Below are 18,219 nucleotides of genomic sequence, written 5' to 3'. Positions count from 1 at the left end.
ATTAGAGATTAAATTTTCTCCGATATCATGTATGTACAGTAAAAATAAATATGGCCCTAAAACTGACCCCTGAGGTACCCCGCCTTTAACGTTTTTCAGTTGATTTAAATCCATCAAAGACCACCCTCTGTCTCCTATCAATAAAATACGAAGAAAACCATTTCAAAATATTACCGCAAAACCCTTTTTTTTAATTTGAAAATTAAACCATCATGCCAGACCCTGTCGAAAGCTTTGCTGATGTCACAAAATATCATTCTAGCTTCTTTACCTTTATCCAAGTGCTTTACAATTGCAACATATATAATTAATAATTAGTAGACAGTTGAATCTTTAGGAAGAAACCCTGATTAATTCTTAGAAACAATATTATATCTGGAGAGATAACTAAACATATATTTCAAAACAATTTTTTCAAGAAGTTTACTAAAAGTAGGAGTAACAGAGATTGGTCTATAATTAGATGGGTTACTTCTTGCACCCTTGCATTTGTACACGGGTGTAACATGAGCATTTTTCCATGCAGAAGGGAGAATACCGGAGGAAATAGATTTATTAAAGATTAGTAAGAGAGGTCTTACTAGAGATTGAGATACCCCTTTAATAAATTTTGGAGGGATAGAATCAGGACCTTGGGGTTTATTAGTATTGAGTTGGTGGAATTGGTCAATAATGTCCTGTTCTGTAATGTCAAATGTCGAGAAGCTGTGCTCTGGCCGGTTACAGTCGGTGGGTAAATCATCAGCAGTCTTTTCGGTTTCAGATAATGATGAAAAATAATCGTTGAAAGATTCAGCTTTGTCGACGGGATGTATTTTTAGTATGCCATTAATAACCATAGGAGAGTCAATTTCACATTTATTTTTAAGATTCATAACAGATTTTGCAACACGCCACCATTTCCCCGGAGGTATTGATTTGTCTATTAGAGAAGATTGTAATTTTGAAAGATTTTTTTTCTTTGGCCTCACGTATTAATAAAATTTCATTCCGAATGATTCTAAATTTGTTCCACGAGGCTGGAGTATTGCATAATTTGGATTTAGAATGCTGACGATTTCTTTGTCTTATTTGCAGTCTTATGTCATTAGTCATCCAAATTTTATCGTTAGGCCTAATAGTCACAGTTTTATGAGGAACAAATTGATCTAAGGCAGTCAGGATTTTGTCAGAAAGAAAAAATAAAATGTTTTCAATATCCCCATGTAGTTCAGGATCCCAGTCAATTGAGTTTAAATAAGCATTGGCTCCGTCAAAGTCAGTAATATTAAAGTAAAGTAATGTCTTCGTATATGCACGTTTCTTCAAGGTATTGAAGTTGAGGTCAGCACTGACAGGACAGTGATCAATGCAGGAAGGAGGATGGACTGTGCTGTTAGTTACAAAGTTTACGTTATTAGTTATTATCATATCAAGTGATATCAAGATAAAGGAGTAATCCTGGTAGGTTCAGAGACAGTACGTTCAAAACCATATTTTAATAATAGTCGATGAAAATGAGAGTTTGGATTAAGATTGAACATGTTAACATTTATATCTCCTACCAAGACAACTTCTTTTTGTGGATCAACAATACTGTCGAGATTATTGTCAAGTCTGTCCCAAAAGCCTACGAGAGAGTTAGGGGGTCTGTATAAACAACCTAGAAGAATGGGTTTATTATTAGTGGTTACTTCAATCCATATCAGTTCAAGATCACCTGATTCTAAATCAACTCTACGTTTAATATTTATGTTATTTTTAGTATAAATAAGTACGTCGCTTCCACCATTATTAGTCCTATCCTTTCTAAAAACATTACCGAAATTTTCGACAGAGATATCGCTGTCAGAGATTGAATTATTAAGATGGGTTTCGGTAACACAAAGAATATCTTATTCAGAAAATTCAGCATCAATAATATGGGCTTTGTTCCTTAAAGAACAGATATTAATATGGCAGACAGATATATTATTAAGACGGATGTTAGTGTGTTCTTGTGGACACGGTCCAGGGTTCGGATGGATATCACCACATACCAATAATATGTAGAGTAGCAGTAAATGAAAATGCAAATTGATAGAAGACGAATTCAGTGAAACACCAGAGACACGAATACAAAGTAATTTGCCATTCACTTTTCCCACCATACCAGGATAAATCACTAGTTTAGCCATTGTCAAAAAGTATATACATGAGAGGTGGATTAGTCAGAAAGTGATGTGAATGGCAAAGGAGTTCATAATGTAGAACAACTGGCATTGAGATGAATAAAGATATTGTAAATAATATTGACATGTATAACGGTTATTACTCTGAAAACAGGCATGGCATTTGATCAATAAACACAATATAAAACAAATGTGACAAAACGGCTTTTATATACATGGAGACAATTGACACTGCTTTATCATTCAAAGATATATGTTTTGCATAAAACATCATTTCAAGTCAATAAGTTTATCAACATTAGAAACCATTCTCAATATGATATAGAAAAGAAATTAACTTATGAATGATTTGTATTGAGATCTAAGAGATTGCTGGCACAGGGATTAAGTCTAGGAGTCTTTTATATTTTTCAGAGATTATGATAATATTGTGTGCAAAAAAACAAATAAACAAAAAACAATATTGTGTGCAAAAAAAACAAAAAACATAATGGAAGAGATTCACACAATTAAGCTTTCCATGTTTTTTTCCTTTTGTAACCAATACACATCAGTTTTTTTCATCAGTATTTTTTGATTGATGTGGTTAAATAAAATAAAATAAAAATACAAGTGCTCACTCGAGTAAAACGTAATTATATCAGAACTCATAGACTAAAACTATAGAATTATGCGATGCCAGAACTAAATGCATTTAACTACAATAACACCCCCCTTTTTTTGCAATTAAAACACATTCTTTCTGCTCGTTATATAGTGTGCGTATCATTATTATAGGTATCAACGCCATCTCTTTAATATAATTATATTTTTCTAAGTACCAAGGACACACTAGGGTGTGTAAACCTTTATGGATTTTGTTTATATAACATTTCATATCACCACTGATTATAAATAAATGATTGTATTGGATCTGGTAAAATATATAGCTCTGGGTTCATGCTAATAAACATATTCTCGTTTTGCATTACTGCTTATAATATTAACATAAGATAAATCATGATGTACCATTATTTTAATTAGAAGCTATATAGAATAATGCGAAAACGGTTACTCGAACAAACAGAGAAGTCACATTAAGATAAAGCTATACTATTTGATAGAAAGATAAAAAACCACCAGAAAACACAAATGTGTAGATAGATAGAGATCACATAGGAAGATTTGCAACTACAGGGTGAGTCAAGTAGGCCCATAGCTGGTGCACAGACGAAAAAAACCCGTGCCCGCAACACCACTACTGCTGACCTCACCTGTTCAGGTACAATAGTTACAAACACCTCACAGGGTAGCGTCACTCTATGGGATCATATACTACTGTAGTTCAATGTAACATGGAGTGCATGGAAGATCTAAACCACAAAAATGTTAGAGAAACACGCCAATAGGCTTTCGATGGTTTTTATATTTGTTAATAATATACATCCAATATCAACTAGTAGTTATGCAAACTTTTTAAATAACGTAACTAAATATTTCAGAATGCATCACACCAGACTATGGAATTATGAAAATAATCTAACTGAATGAATTCGATAACAGTGATACCTGTATTTCACCATTGACACATATAATTACCGTTCATGACATAATGTTCATATCTCCATTACCAGTGGCAATGCTTGTAATGATTTGTATTACAATTGCATATATTGTTAACTGATATGTATTTGACCAGAAACAAAAGATAGGCTATAAAAGGATACATAAGTAAGTTAATACAAGACTGAATACACAGTAGTTCGGGTTATCCCTACCTCCCTGGCTCCAAGAATTGTTCCTTTAAAGTAAAAGAAAACTATTGTACACATTTACAACAGAATTATATAAGCACAAAGCGACAATACATCTATAAAAGCACATCAAATATGCATAACCCAGAACAGCATTCAAAGTCGTTTTAAGCCCTGGAAAGTACAAATCTTTCTGCAAGCATTTTAGTACAGACAGAAGAAGCAAATACCTTTTCACATTTCATATCTTTCAGAATATGTCAATATTATAAAGTTCTGATGACTTCAATCCCCCTACAGGTTCGGGGAGTATAAACCTGATGTCTCCAACAGCATATTTTCGTAAAAGGTGATAAAGGTGGGCAAAAGCAGAATCGGTGGTTTTCTTTTATATTTCCCTCTCGTTCCGCTTCCCAATTATTACATTTCGGTCATCAATTATTTTATTTTCTATCTACTCTTTCATTTTGGCGGCGTCTACCTAATTATCGACCTTCGACTACCTTAAATGTCGCTGAAATCAAATAAACAATGATGACTTACCTTAGATTTCGCGGAAATCAAACAAACAATGATGACTACCTTAGATGTCGCGGAAATCAAACAAACATCTAAGGGAAGTCATCATTGTATGTTTGATTTCCGGGACTTTCGCAGAAATCAAATAAACAATGATGACTACCTTAGCTGTCGCGGAAATCAAACAAACAATGATGACTTACCTTAGATGTCGCGGAAAGCAAACAAACATCTAAGGTAAGTCATCATTGTATGTTTTATTTCCGCGACATCTAAGGTAGTCAAAGGAAAGGGATCATTGTATGTTTGATTTCCGCGACATCTAAGGTAGGTCATCATTGTTTGTTTGATTTCCGGGACATCTAAGGTAGTCATCATTGTTTATTTGATTTCTGCGAAAGTCGCGGGAATCAAACATACAATGATCACTTACCTTTGACTACCTAAGATGTCGCGGAAATCAAACAAACAATGATGACTACCTAAGATGTCGCGGAAATCAAACAAACATCTAAGGTAAGTCATCATTGTATGTTTGATTTCCGCGACATCTAAGGTAGTCGAATGTAAGTGTTCATTGTTTTGTTTGATTTCCGCGACATCTAAGGTAGTCAAATGTAAGTGATCATTGTATGTTTGATTTCCGCGACATCTAAGGTAAGTCATCAATTTTTGTTTGATTTCCGCGACATCTAAGGGAGTCGAAGGTGAGTGATCATTGTTTTGTTTGATTTGCGCGACATCTAAGGTAGTCAAAGGAAAGGGATCATTGTATGTTTGATTTCCGCGACATCTAAGGTAGTCCAAGGTAAGTGATCATTGTTTTGTTTGATTTCCGCGACATCTAAGGTAGTCAAAGGTAAGTGATCATTGTATGTTTGATTTCCGCGACTTTCGCAGAAATCAAATAAACAATGATGACTACCTTAGATGTCGTGGAAATCAAACAAAACAATTATGACTACCTTAGATGTCGTGGAAATCAAACAAACAATGATGACTACCTTAGATGCCGCGGAAATCAAACAAAACAACGATCACTTACCTTCGACTATCTTAGATTTCGCGGAAATCAAACAAAACAATGAGGACTTACCTTAGATGTCGCGAAAATCAAACAAAACAATGATGACCAACTTAGATGTCGCGGAAATCCAACAAAACAATGATCACTTACCTTTGACTACCTAAGATGTCGCGGAAATCAAATAAACAATGATGACTACCTTAGAAGTCGCGGAAATCAAACAAAAACAAATAATGATGACTTACCTTAGACGTCGCGGAAATCAAACAACAATGATCACTTACCTGCGACTACCTTAGATGTCGCAGAAATCAAACAAAACAATGTTGACTTACCTTAGATGTCGCGCAAATCAAACAAAACAATGAGGACTTACCTTAGATGTCGCGCAAATCAAACAAAACAATGAGGACTTACCTTAGATGTCGCGAAAATCAAACAAAACAATGAGGACTTACCTTAGATGTCGCAGAAATCAAACAAAACAATGATGGCTTACCTTTGATGTCGCGGAAATCAAACGTACAATGATCACTTACCTTAGATGTCGCGAAAATCAAACAAAACAATGAGGACTACCTTAGATGTCGCGCAAATCAAACAAAACAATGATGACTCACCTTAGATGTCGCGGAAACCAAACAAACAATGATGACTGCCTTAGATGTCGCTGAAATCAAACAAACAATGATTACTTACCTTAGATGTCGCGCAAATCAAACAAAACAATGATGATTTACCTTAGATGTCGCGGAACTCAAACAAACAATGATGACTGCCTTAGATGTCGCTGAAATCAAACAAAAAAATGATGACTTACCTTAGATATCGCGGAAATCAAACAAAAAATGATGGCTTACCTTAGAATTCGCGGAAATCAAACAAACCAATGATCACTTACTTTAGATGTCGCGGAACTCAAACAAAACAATGATCACTGACCTTCGACTACCTTAGATATCGCGGAAATCAAACAAAAATTGATGACTTACCTTAGATGTCGCGAAAATCAAACAAAACAATGATGACATACCTTAGATGTCGCGGAAAAAGAACAAAACAATGATGACTACCTTAGAAGTCGCGGAAATCAAACAAATAATGATGACTTACCTTAGATATCGCGGAAATCAAACAAAACAATGACGACTTACCTTAGATGTCGCAGAAATCAAACAAAACAATGATGCCTACCTTAGATGTCGCGGAAACCAAACAAACAATGATGACTACCTAAGATGTCGCGGAAATCAAATAAACAATGATGATTTACCTTAGATGTCGCGGAGATCAAACGTACAATGATCACTTACCTTCGGCTACCTTAGATGTCGCGGAAAAAGAACAAAACAATGATGACTACCTTAGATGTCGTGGAAATTAAACAACAATGATCGCTTACCTTCGACTACCTTAGAAGTCGCGGAAATCAAACATAAAATGATCACTTACCTTCGACTAACTTAGATGTCGCGGAAATCCAACAAAACAATGATCACTTACCTTTGACTACCTAAGATGTCGCGGAAATCAAACCTAAGGTAAGTCATCATTGTGTTGTTTTATTTCCGCGACATCTAAGGTAGTGAAAGGTAAGTGATCATTGTACGTTTGATCTCCGCGACATCTAAGGTAAGTAATCATTGTTTGTTTGATTTCTGCGACATCTAAGGTAAGTCGTCATTGTTTTGTTTGATTTGCGCGACATCTAAGGTAGTCAAATGTAAGTGATCATTGTATGTTTGATCTCCGCGACATCTAAGGTAAGCCAACATTGTTTGTTTGATTTCAGCGACATCTAAGGTAGTCAAATGTAAGTGATCATTGTATGTTTGATTTCCGCGACATTTAGGGATCATTGAATGTTTGATTTCCGCGACACCTAAGGTAAGTCATCATTGTATGTTGTTTGTTTGATTTCCGCGACTTCTAAGGTAGTCGAAGGTAAGCGATCATTGTTGTTTAATTTCCACGACATCTAAGGTAAGTGATCATTGTTTTGTGTGATTTCCGCGACATCTAAATTAAGTGATCATTGTTTTGTGTGATTTCCGCGACATCTAACGTAAGTCATCATTGTTTGTTAGATTTCCGCGACATCTAAGGCAAGTCATCATTGTTTTGTTCTTTTTCCGCGACATCTAAGGTAAGCCATCATTGTTTGTTACATCTAAGGTAAGTCATCATTGTGTTGTTTTATTTCCGCGACATCTAAGGTAAGTCGTCATTGTATGTTTGATTTCTGCGACATCTAAGGTAAGTCGTCATTGTATGTTTGATTTCTGCGACATCTAAGGTAAGTCGTCATTGTATGTTTGATTTCCGCGTCTTTCGCAGAAATCAAATAGACAATGATGACTACCTTAGATGTCGCGGAAATTAAACAACAATGATCACTTACCTTCGACTACCTTAGATGTCGCGGAAATTAAACAAAACAATGATGACTACCTTAGATGTCGCGGAAATCAAACATACAATGATCACTTACCTTCGACTCCCTTAGATGTCGCGGAAATCAAACATACAATGATCACTTACCTTCGACTATCTTAGATTTCGCGGAAATCAAACATACAATGATCACTTACCTTCGACTACCTTAGATGACGCGGAAATCAAACATTCAATGATCACTTACCTTTGAATACCTTAGATGTCGCAGAAATCAAACAAAACAATGATCACTATGATCACTTACCTTTGAATACCTTAGATGTCGCAGAAAACAAACATACAATGATCACTTGCCTTCGACTATCTTAGATTTCGCGGAAATCAAACAACAATGATCAATTACCTTTGCCTACCTTAGATGTCGTGGAAATTAAACAACAATGACCACTTACCTTCGACTTCCTTAGATGTTGCGGAAATCAAACAACAATGATCAATTACCTTTGCCTACCTTAGATGCCGCGGAAATTAAACAAAACAATGATCACTATGATCACTTACCTTTGTCTACCTTAGATGTCGCAGAAAACAAACATACAATGATGACTTAACTTAGATGTCGCGGAACTCACACAAAACAATGATCATTTACCTTAGATGTCGCAGAAAACAAACATACAATGATCACATACCTTCGACTATCTTAGATGTCGCGGAAATCAAACATACAATGATCACTTACCTTCGACTTCCTTAGATGTCGCGGAACTCAAACAAAACAATGATCACTTACCTTCGACTACTTTAGAAGTCGCGGAAATCAAACAAACAATGATGACTACCTTAGATGTCGCGGAAATCAAACAAACAATGATCACTTACCTTAGATGTCGCGGAAATCAAGCATACAATGATCACTTACCTTCGACTACCTTAGATGTCGCGGAAATCAAACAAACAATGATGACTTAACTTAGATGTCGCGGAAATCAAGCAGACAATGATGACTTACCTTCGACCACCTTAGATGTCGCGGAAAACAAACAAAACAATGATCCCTTTCCTTAGATGTCGCGGAACTCACACAAAACAATGATCACTTACCTTAGATGTCGCGGAAATCAAACATTCAATGATCACTTACCTTCGACTAACTTAGATGTCGCGGAAATCAAACAAAACAATGATGACTACCTTAGATGTCGCGGAAATCAAACATTCAATGATCCTTAAATGTCGCGGAAATCAAATAAAACAATGATCACTTACGTTAGATGTCGCGGAAATCGAACAAAACAATGATCACTGACCTTCGACTACCTTAGATGACGCGGAAATCAAACATTCAATGATCCTTAAATGTCGCGGAAATCAAACATACAATGATGACTTACCTTAGACTTCCTTAGATGTCGCAGAAATCAAACAAAACAATGAGGACTACCTTAGATGTCGCGTAAATCAAACAAACAATGATCACTTACGTTAGATGTCGCGGAAATCAAACATACAATGATGACTTACCTTCGACCACCTTAGATGTCGCGGAAATCAAACAAACAATGATGACTTACCTTGAAAGAAAATGTTCATTTACAAAGATATCAAAAAGGTTCGAATAAATAATTGAGCTCTCGGAACCACTTTATGAGTACTTTTAACCTGTGGCTGCACTCAGAGCCATTTTCAAACTTCCTATGTATCTACTGTAGTTACCAACCCAACAAGCCACAGGTCAGTCCATCCGTTTTTATTCTAGAGTTCGTTCAGTAACAAATCTTGAAGAGGCATCCGAAAGTCTTAGACGAGACCACATAGATGGCAACGATTTACTGAGTACTGTCCAAGGCGATGCGATAGTTCTTAATTAATATTGATAGGGTCGTCTCTGAAGATTGCTGAAAGGATTTTAAAACATCGGGGGAGGGGGGGTCAGTAAGTTGGTCACTCATAGTTGTTTCATGATTATAGTTCTGCGCTTCTGTTTATCCGGGTACATTTGATTCAATATAAGAAACTACGTTTCTTTGTTGTCTCTAGCATTCCCAGTTTGTGGGCGTTTTATTTATTTTTAAGAATTTACAACATTAATTTGCCATATATGACCTTTCTTAATTTTTCATTTAAACTGACATTTTCCTTTGCCTAATAATCTGTTCCTTCACATAATCTTTTCTTAATCTTCAAAATGTCTCTTGACTTTAAGCAGAACATGTTATTTTCCTTATAAACATATAGAAATTACAAAACAAAAAATTTGTTTTAACTATCTTCATGGTATTTCTTACAAAATTTTAAATCTTTAAAAAATAGATATACAACAGAATGAATTTGAACCGTGATCGTTTTTCTAATCCATAGGGCAGCGTCTTGTTATCCCCTCACAATAAAAGTTCGAGGGGATATAGGATTCAGCCCGTTCGTATGTTACACTCTTTGTCATCGCTCTAGCGACTTCATTTCTCAACGGAATTTCATGAAACTTCGTACGAGTATTTCGTATGGCAATGCCTTAGACAAGTTTGCGTTTTGGGTCAAGGTCAAGGTCACTGTTACTTTTTAGAGAATAACTTTGTCATCGCCCTAGCGATTTCATTGAAAATTTCATGAAGTGTTTGTCATGACAATACCTTCAACAGATTCGTGCAGAAATATTGATGTCCAATTTTTTTCTGACATGATTGTATTCATCTCTTTGAGACAATCCCTTTAGGTGTAAACTCTTCATTTCTCTTGCAAACGAACCATATATGTAATGAGTTAAAATCTTTCCATATTTTTGCAGTTGCATATTATTGGTGAATTAAAAAATAATCAATCAAACAGTGCTTTTCTTAGTTTCCTGTCATCACTGCTTGACAAACTAGTTCAGACTAGTAAACCCCAGGAATCTTCCTGGTACCAAACAATGGATACAACTCCAAGTCCCCTTATTGTCAAAATCACTTCGTGCTCTTTTTAGCACATTGGTTCCAGAGATCATACATGCTTGTCATGCATCAATCAAACGAAAGTGAAAGTCATATTTTACACTGCAACTTTGCGACGAAAACGAGTGTCATATGTTTTCACAAGGTTAGTACTCAGATTTTTCCCACCACTATGCCATTGGCACTCACTAAGTAAATCATCAATAAAGCACCTTTTTAGCAAAAAAGCCTTGCATAATTTTTCTAACAAATAATTCAAGATAAATGCTAATAAGTAACAAGTAAATGTTTTGACCATTAAGAACAAGAACGGTGTGTTGTAGTACCAATGTGAATATTAGACTTTCAACGGGGATCTTGTTTCGAACACCGAGTGGTAATTCGATATCCGTCTCTTTCCGATAACAGCCTGAAGTTTTATCTAAGAATACAACAAAAACCTTACATCTAAAATGTTCCTTTTGAAAAGATATCAAATACACAGTAAACACTCTACATTCAAACTATTAAAGTAAAATATACAATTAAATTACATGTCTGCACATTAACTGTATAAGAAATGAATGCTTATCCTTGGTCAAGTAGAAATGTTTGGTCAGAGGTGTTAGTTATTGACTATTTGTTATAGTGCGCGAGACCGACCTCCCTCTACAATTTGATATGGCGGGGATTCTTAACGTTCAGAGATACTTTCCGTCTTCTATCGGATGAATTCCTTCCAATAGACAGCCAGGCGGCTGGTAAACCGTAACGGAGTCGAATGCTTGAAAGCTGTATTTGTTTATGTATAAACATATTATACGTGATACACAAACTAATAATCCAATAATTAAACAATAGAACAAGACCCTAGTAACAGGTAAGTAGATCATTATCCACTAACGGTTGGTTACTATCGCCATAGAAACGGGTTAAATGCTAAGTAACCAATTGTTCGCACTAGTCTTTGGTCGTTCATTAGTAAATTTTACGAACATCTCCCAACAACTGGCTTTCTTTATTCCCTTAACAACGCCAAACCTTTCATCGTAAAATAATATACAATATGTATTATACATGTAACAAACCAATTAATGGTTTATAATTCCGTATAAGGTTTAAAAGTTCAGGGTCAACAAGAGCAGATAGATCTATAAACAACCCAAGCTCGACGTTTTGATTCTGAACCAGTGGTTTACTGTAGATAAATCTTACCCTGCAACAGACTCTTACTATACGTAAACATAACGCTATCGATACATATATAACAGATACGAGTACAATCTGACAATTAACACTTAGCTGTAAAATACGTCATTTAACTGTAAATAATATAACAACAAATAATGAATTGGAAATAGGAGATACACTATTCCCTTATCTATTATTTACAAAATGTAGAACAATTTACCTTTACACAAATATTATAAGAGTATGACCTATTGACATTTACTTTTGACGTAATTTGTAAATGGTGAAAACCATTCACGGACGTACACACTATTACAGGACATCATAAAGGATATTGACATATTGGGATTTGTATGATTTATAATGAAATAATCACATCGGTGTGGCAGAAGGCTTTACAACATGTCCAGCTCATATATTAGTCTGTACACGTATTAAACTATGCAAACACAAACGATACAACTAATAAGATATGGAATATGAACACAATCGTACCGGCCGGTGTAATGTACGCACACATACATGTTTTATCTAAAATAATATAAAATGCTGTACAAATAATTTCAGATACTGCTCGTGGAAAATAACCGTACGCCGGACAGGAGAAAGGGCAAAGAAAACTGATTGACAGGTTAGTTCATAAATCGAGTTTATATATCACTTGTACTCTTGCCAGGCGTCTCTCGTCTACCTAGTCAAACAAAGGTATTTCGCAGGATTGAAGTAATGTACAAATAAAGTTGTTTCGGTTGTGTATCTTCAGATCAGCTACTATCCTGTAAAGACACTTTGGAAACCAAAAGAACAATTTATAAAGTCATGGATTGTAATGTTCCAACTTGTATATAAGAGTTCCTTGTAGGCTTTCGTCCCAGGGATCAAATCTACATTGTAGAGGACAGATCTTATAATTACACCAGGTGCAAATTTCATCAAATGCTTGTCGTCATTAAAGTTCCTCGGATGTCGAATACAAAAATTTCTAAATAAAGTATGTTCCGTTAGAACCAATATCAATAACATCTGTATTCAATCGGTCATAGTAGGGAAATAACGCCCAGCTAACCTCCGATGTTCTTTATGATTTTTGTTGAAGAAACATGTTGGCCACAAAATACGATTACTACTTAGAAAAAAGGTAACATACGCAAAAAATTGATCCATCTTCGTTAATTAAAGCCGTAGTATGCATAGCTTTGATCTCAGAAGAAAGGAAGTAAATATCTTTCTATAATTTAACGTCAGGAACGATTTGCGCTCTTTGCTTGAGGGCAAAACTTTGGTAGAGTACGAATCTTAAATCATGCAGATTTTGTTAATTTTTGTTTGGATATGTTTTGTTTGTCAGACCTATTGTGCTAGGAGTTTGAAACAACAATGAGGAGAAAATGTTTGCAATGCTATCACGATGTGTCTCAATTGTTTTATGGCATGTATAGTACTGTCTTACAAATCCAGACTTAACCACTACTGTACCGCACTTCTCCGCGCACTCATAACACTGCACTAGTACCCGGATGTAATCATTGAAGGACAGCCTCGATTTCATCACTGAGGCCATGTTAATCAGACGACTTTGTCGGTGTTTTCGGTCCACTGTGTCTACGGAATTAGACTTATGTAATGGATGTCGCGTTCGTATGACCTACTTTTGTGTGAATTCCTCCTATATAGCACTACGTTATTATGCAGGAGAGCTCACCGGAGCCATCTTTTAAACATTCGTAAAAAAGTGTCGGCTCTAGATGATGTTGTTTCCAAAACCAGACATCCGTTTAATCTATCAACTTGACCATACATCCACATAATTTCAATTAAAATGCTGATCCAGCCTCGTAGCTACGTCTTTTAGCAGCCTGATCACGTTGGCACGTGGGCAGGAAATTCCGCTATAGTCAGGGAGACGCAACAGTAGAATTGAGACATCAATACAAACCGTGGCTAGTTTTACTAAACTTTCAAACATTGTCGCAGACAAATAAAGGTGGCGCTGCTATTTTCAAGTTGGGTTGTCTGTAGTTTTGACTTGCCTTTGTCATTTTGGAATCTTTGTTTCATTTTTCAAAATGACCGTAGCAGAGGAGAGGTTTCATTGTGACTGTCCTCAGAAACTACAAAATGCAGTTCATTTAAATACAAAAAGTCTTTGCGGCGTTTAATAGGATGAGACAAGAGCATTAACCAGAAATTAATCTCTATACGGCTTCCATTTGGGGCAAAAGAATGGACTTCATTGATAGCGAAGATAACGCTCAACATTTGAGACCGTAAAGTGTGAAAACATTGAATCACGTACATGTAAACAAAACTGGTCTTCAGCACTTGACCGATCACTTAATACTAATTGCATAGAATTCCAAGGGCTCGTTTTATTGGTGTATTAATCAATTTATCAAATACGTAAAAACATCGAAAATATGAACATATTTTTCCTGAAAACAATTTTTAAACGTAGTAAGGATTACGGTTTAACGAAATAAACTTCATATATGGTAAGTTTTGTGTGTTGCTTAGATGTGAATCAGACAGCAATACTCTGTGAACATATTTAAATGAACTTCGCTGTTTATGGGACGTTAAACCATATACAACCAAACCAAACAGAGTATGGAGTGACTGTTACGGCACCCGGGTGAGAACTCGTGATGGGGTGAGAACTCGTGCTGGGGTGAGAAGTCGTGTTGAGAACGCATCAATTTTAGTGAGATCGAATGTAGGTGGTCCAAATTGGTGCTACACCTAATACAAGTATGAACTAAATTTGATTGGCTGTTTGCTTTTACCAAGGTTTATACCTGGACAATTAGATTGTACGTTGTGTTTGAGACGTCGTATGTTTTATTCATGTGCTTCAAATGATAAATTCACGGTAATTATTCGCTGACTTTGTTGTATAAGCCTCCAAGTCGTAAAAATATATCAATATTTGTTACAATAAGTGTAAGAATGAACATGATGGTTTATTCTATAATGGAAACAAACGGTTTGATTGTTATTTCTTGGCGTACATCAATTTCAGTCCTACATATATTTCGCTGCACGCGCAGCTTGTACATTAGTTCTCATCGCTTGTACAAAAGAGCTTCACATACAGAAACCATCAATGGAATTTAAAAGACTGATTGCCAAAATACAACCCCATCCCCTTTACCTTTCGTCTTCTTTACTGTTCGATAGTCGAACACAAATCATTTTATTGAAAAAAGGTTCCACAATTGATAATGCTTTTGAGCTTGCGTACAGCTTCATGTGCTATATAGGGGAGACAAAAGCGAGTATCACCCGTTTGTTTTTGAATTTGTGAAATGTTTATTAGAGCGTTGTCAAGCAGGCGTCGAGAACAATATCGAAACATTCACATCCATTTTGATTGACCAATTTTCTACAACAGTTTTGACCGATTTCTCATATTAATGATATGGTATTTTTTTTTTACTTTAGAAATGTAAGGAACAAATAGTCGTGATTCGAAATACTTATGATGGTTGTTTAACGGTACTAAATACGTGTGTGTGTTTCATAACAAAGATTTCCGACTTAAATTGTGGCCTTTACATTCAAGAATGTGCATGGAATGAAGTAAACGTTTTTTTTTCAAACAGTTCATTCAATATTTTGTGTTTTCAATTAATTTTGAGAGTTATATTTAAATTTCAATGTTGGGATGGAACGTTAAAATGATTTATGGCAGGGTTTGGGAGAACCTTTTGTCTCAGCTAAACTATATGACAGTGTAACCAATAATCTAACAACGTTAGAGGATTATAGTGTAACCAATACTTGAACAACGTTAGAGGTTTATAGTGTAACTAATACTCGAACAACGTTAGAGCTTTACAGCGTAACCAATACTCCAAAAACGTTAGAGGTTTACAGTGTAACCAATAATCCAACAACGTTAGATGTTTACAGTGTATAGCCAATACTCCAACAACGTTAGAGGTTTACAGTGTAACCAATAATCCAAAAACGTTAGAGGTTTACAGTGTAACTAATACTCCAACAACGTTAGAGGTTTACAGCGTAACCAATACACCAACAACGTTAGAGATTTACAGTGTAACCAATACTCCAACAACGTTAGATGTTTACAGTGTAACCAATACTCCAAGAACGTTAAAGGTTTACAGTGTAACCAATACTCCAACAACGTTAGAGGTTTACAGTGTAACCAATACTCCAACAACGTTAGAGGTTTACAGTGTAACCAATACTCCAACAACGTTAGATGTTTACAGTGTAACTAATGCTCCAAAAAAGTTAGAGGTTTACAGCGTAATCAATGCTCCAACAACGTTAGATGTTTGCAGTGTAACTAATGCTCCAACAACGTTAGAGGTTTACAGCGTAACCAATGCTCCAACAACGTTAGATGTTTACAGTGTAACCAATACTCCAACAACGTTAGAGGTTTACAGTGTAACCAATACTCCAACAACGTTAGATGTTTACAGTGTAACCAATACTCCAACAACGTTAGAGGTTTACAGTGTAACCAATACTCCAACAACGTTAGAGGTTTACAGTGTAACCAATACTCCAACAACGTTAGAGGTTTACAGTGTAACCAATACTCCAACAACGTTAGAGGTTTACAGTGTAACCAATACTCCAACAACGTTAGAGGTTTACAGTGTAACCAATACTCCAACAACGTTAGAGGTTTACAGTGTAACCAATACTCCAACAACGTTAGAGGTTTACAGTGTAACCAATACTCCAACAACGTTAGAGGTTTACAGTGTAACCAATACTCCAACAACGTTAGAGGTTTACAGTGTAACCAATACTCCAACAACGTTAGAGGTTTACAGTGTAACCAATACTCCAACAACGTTAGAGGTTTACAGTGTAACCAATACTCCAACAACGTTAGAGGTTTACAGTGTAACCAATACTCCAACAACGTTAGAGGTTTACAGTGTAACCAATACTCCAACAACGTTAGAGGTTTACAGTGTAACCAATACTCCAACAACGTTAGAGGTTTACAGTGTAACCAATACTCCAACAACGTTAGAGGTTTACAGTGTAACCAATACTCCAACAACGTTAGAGGTTTACAGTGTAACCAATACTCCAACAACGTTAGAGGTTTACAGTGTAACCAATACTCCAACAACGTTAGAGGTTTACAGTGTAACCAATACTCCAACAACGTTAGAGGTTTACAGTGTAACCAATACTCCAACAACGTTAGAGGTTTACAGTGTAACCAATACTCCAACAACGTTAGAGGTTTACAGTGTAACCAATACTCCAACAACGTTAGAGGTTTACAGTGTAACCAATACTCCAACAACGTTAGAGGTTTACAGTGTAACCAATACTCCAACAACGTTAGAGGTTTACAGTGTAACCAATAATCCAACAACGTTAGACGTTTACAGTGTAACTAATGCTCCAACAACGTTAGATGTTTACAGTGTAACCAATACTCCAACAACGTTAGACGTTTACAGTGTAACCAATACTCCAACAACGTTAGAGGTTTACAGTGTAACCAATAATCCAACAACGTTAGACGTTTACAGTGTAACTAATGCTCCAACAACGTTAGATGTTTACAGTGTAACCAATACTCCAACAACGTTAGACGTTTACAGTGTAACCAATACTCCAACAACGTTAGAGGTTTACAGTGTAACCAATAATCCAACAACGTTAGACGTTTACAGTGTAACTAATGCTCCAACAACGTTAGATGTTTACAGTGTAACCAATACTCCAACAACGTTAGACGTTTACAGTGTAACCAATACTCCAACAACGTTAGAGGTTTACAGTGTAACCAATAATCCAACAACGTTAGACGTTTACAGTGTAACTAATGCTCCAACAACGTTAGATGTTTACAGTGTAACCAATACTCCAACAACGTTAGACGTTTACAGTGTAACCAATACTCCAACAACGTTAGAGGTTTACAGTGTAACCAATAATCCAACAACGTTAGACGTTTACAGTGTAACTAATGCTCCAACAACGTTAGATGTTTACAGTGTAACCAATACTCCAACAACGTTAGAGGTTTACAGTGTAACTAATGGAGACAGCTGTGTTAAACTGCAGTAGAGAGAGCTGTGCTTTACTGCAGTAGAGGCAGCTGTTTTAAACTGCTGTATAGACAGCTGTGTTAAATTGCAGTAGAGACAGCTGTGTTATAATGCAGTAGACACTTTTGTAGTACTACTGTAAAGAGGTTTTTTTAATACCGCAGGAGGGACAGCTGTAATTTTACCGTGGATAGATAAATACATTTTCAAAAAAGCACATAGCTGTCAGGAGTTATC

At 35.9% G+C, this 18,219-nt stretch overlaps 1 protein-coding gene across 4 annotated transcripts in view; it reads left to right on the top strand.

Annotated features, from left to right (window-relative positions):
• Positions 1 to 18,219, top strand: part of LOC110465918 (DNA damage-regulated autophagy modulator protein 1-like) — a 174,195-nt gene that overhangs the window by 15,918 nt on the left and 140,058 nt on the right. For 3 of the 4 annotated variants that reach the window (XM_021522099.1, XM_021522125.1, XM_021522091.1), the window contains exon 2: positions 12,494 to 12,557. The exons of the other annotated variant lie outside the window; for it this stretch is intronic. The gene's annotated coding sequence lies outside the window, so the exon portion shown is untranslated. The remainder of the gene's footprint in view (positions 1 to 12,493; positions 12,558 to 18,219) is intronic. 4 annotated transcript variants of the gene reach the window in all.

This window comes from Mizuhopecten yessoensis, unplaced genomic scaffold (assembly GCF_002113885.1).
Source record: "Mizuhopecten yessoensis strain PY_sf001 unplaced genomic scaffold, ASM211388v2 scaffold1595, whole genome shotgun sequence".
Classification (NCBI taxonomy): domain Eukaryota; kingdom Metazoa; phylum Mollusca; class Bivalvia; order Pectinida; family Pectinidae; genus Mizuhopecten; species Mizuhopecten yessoensis.
The sequence above is the reverse complement of the archived record's forward strand: the minus strand, read 5'-3'. Positions and strand labels throughout refer to the sequence as shown.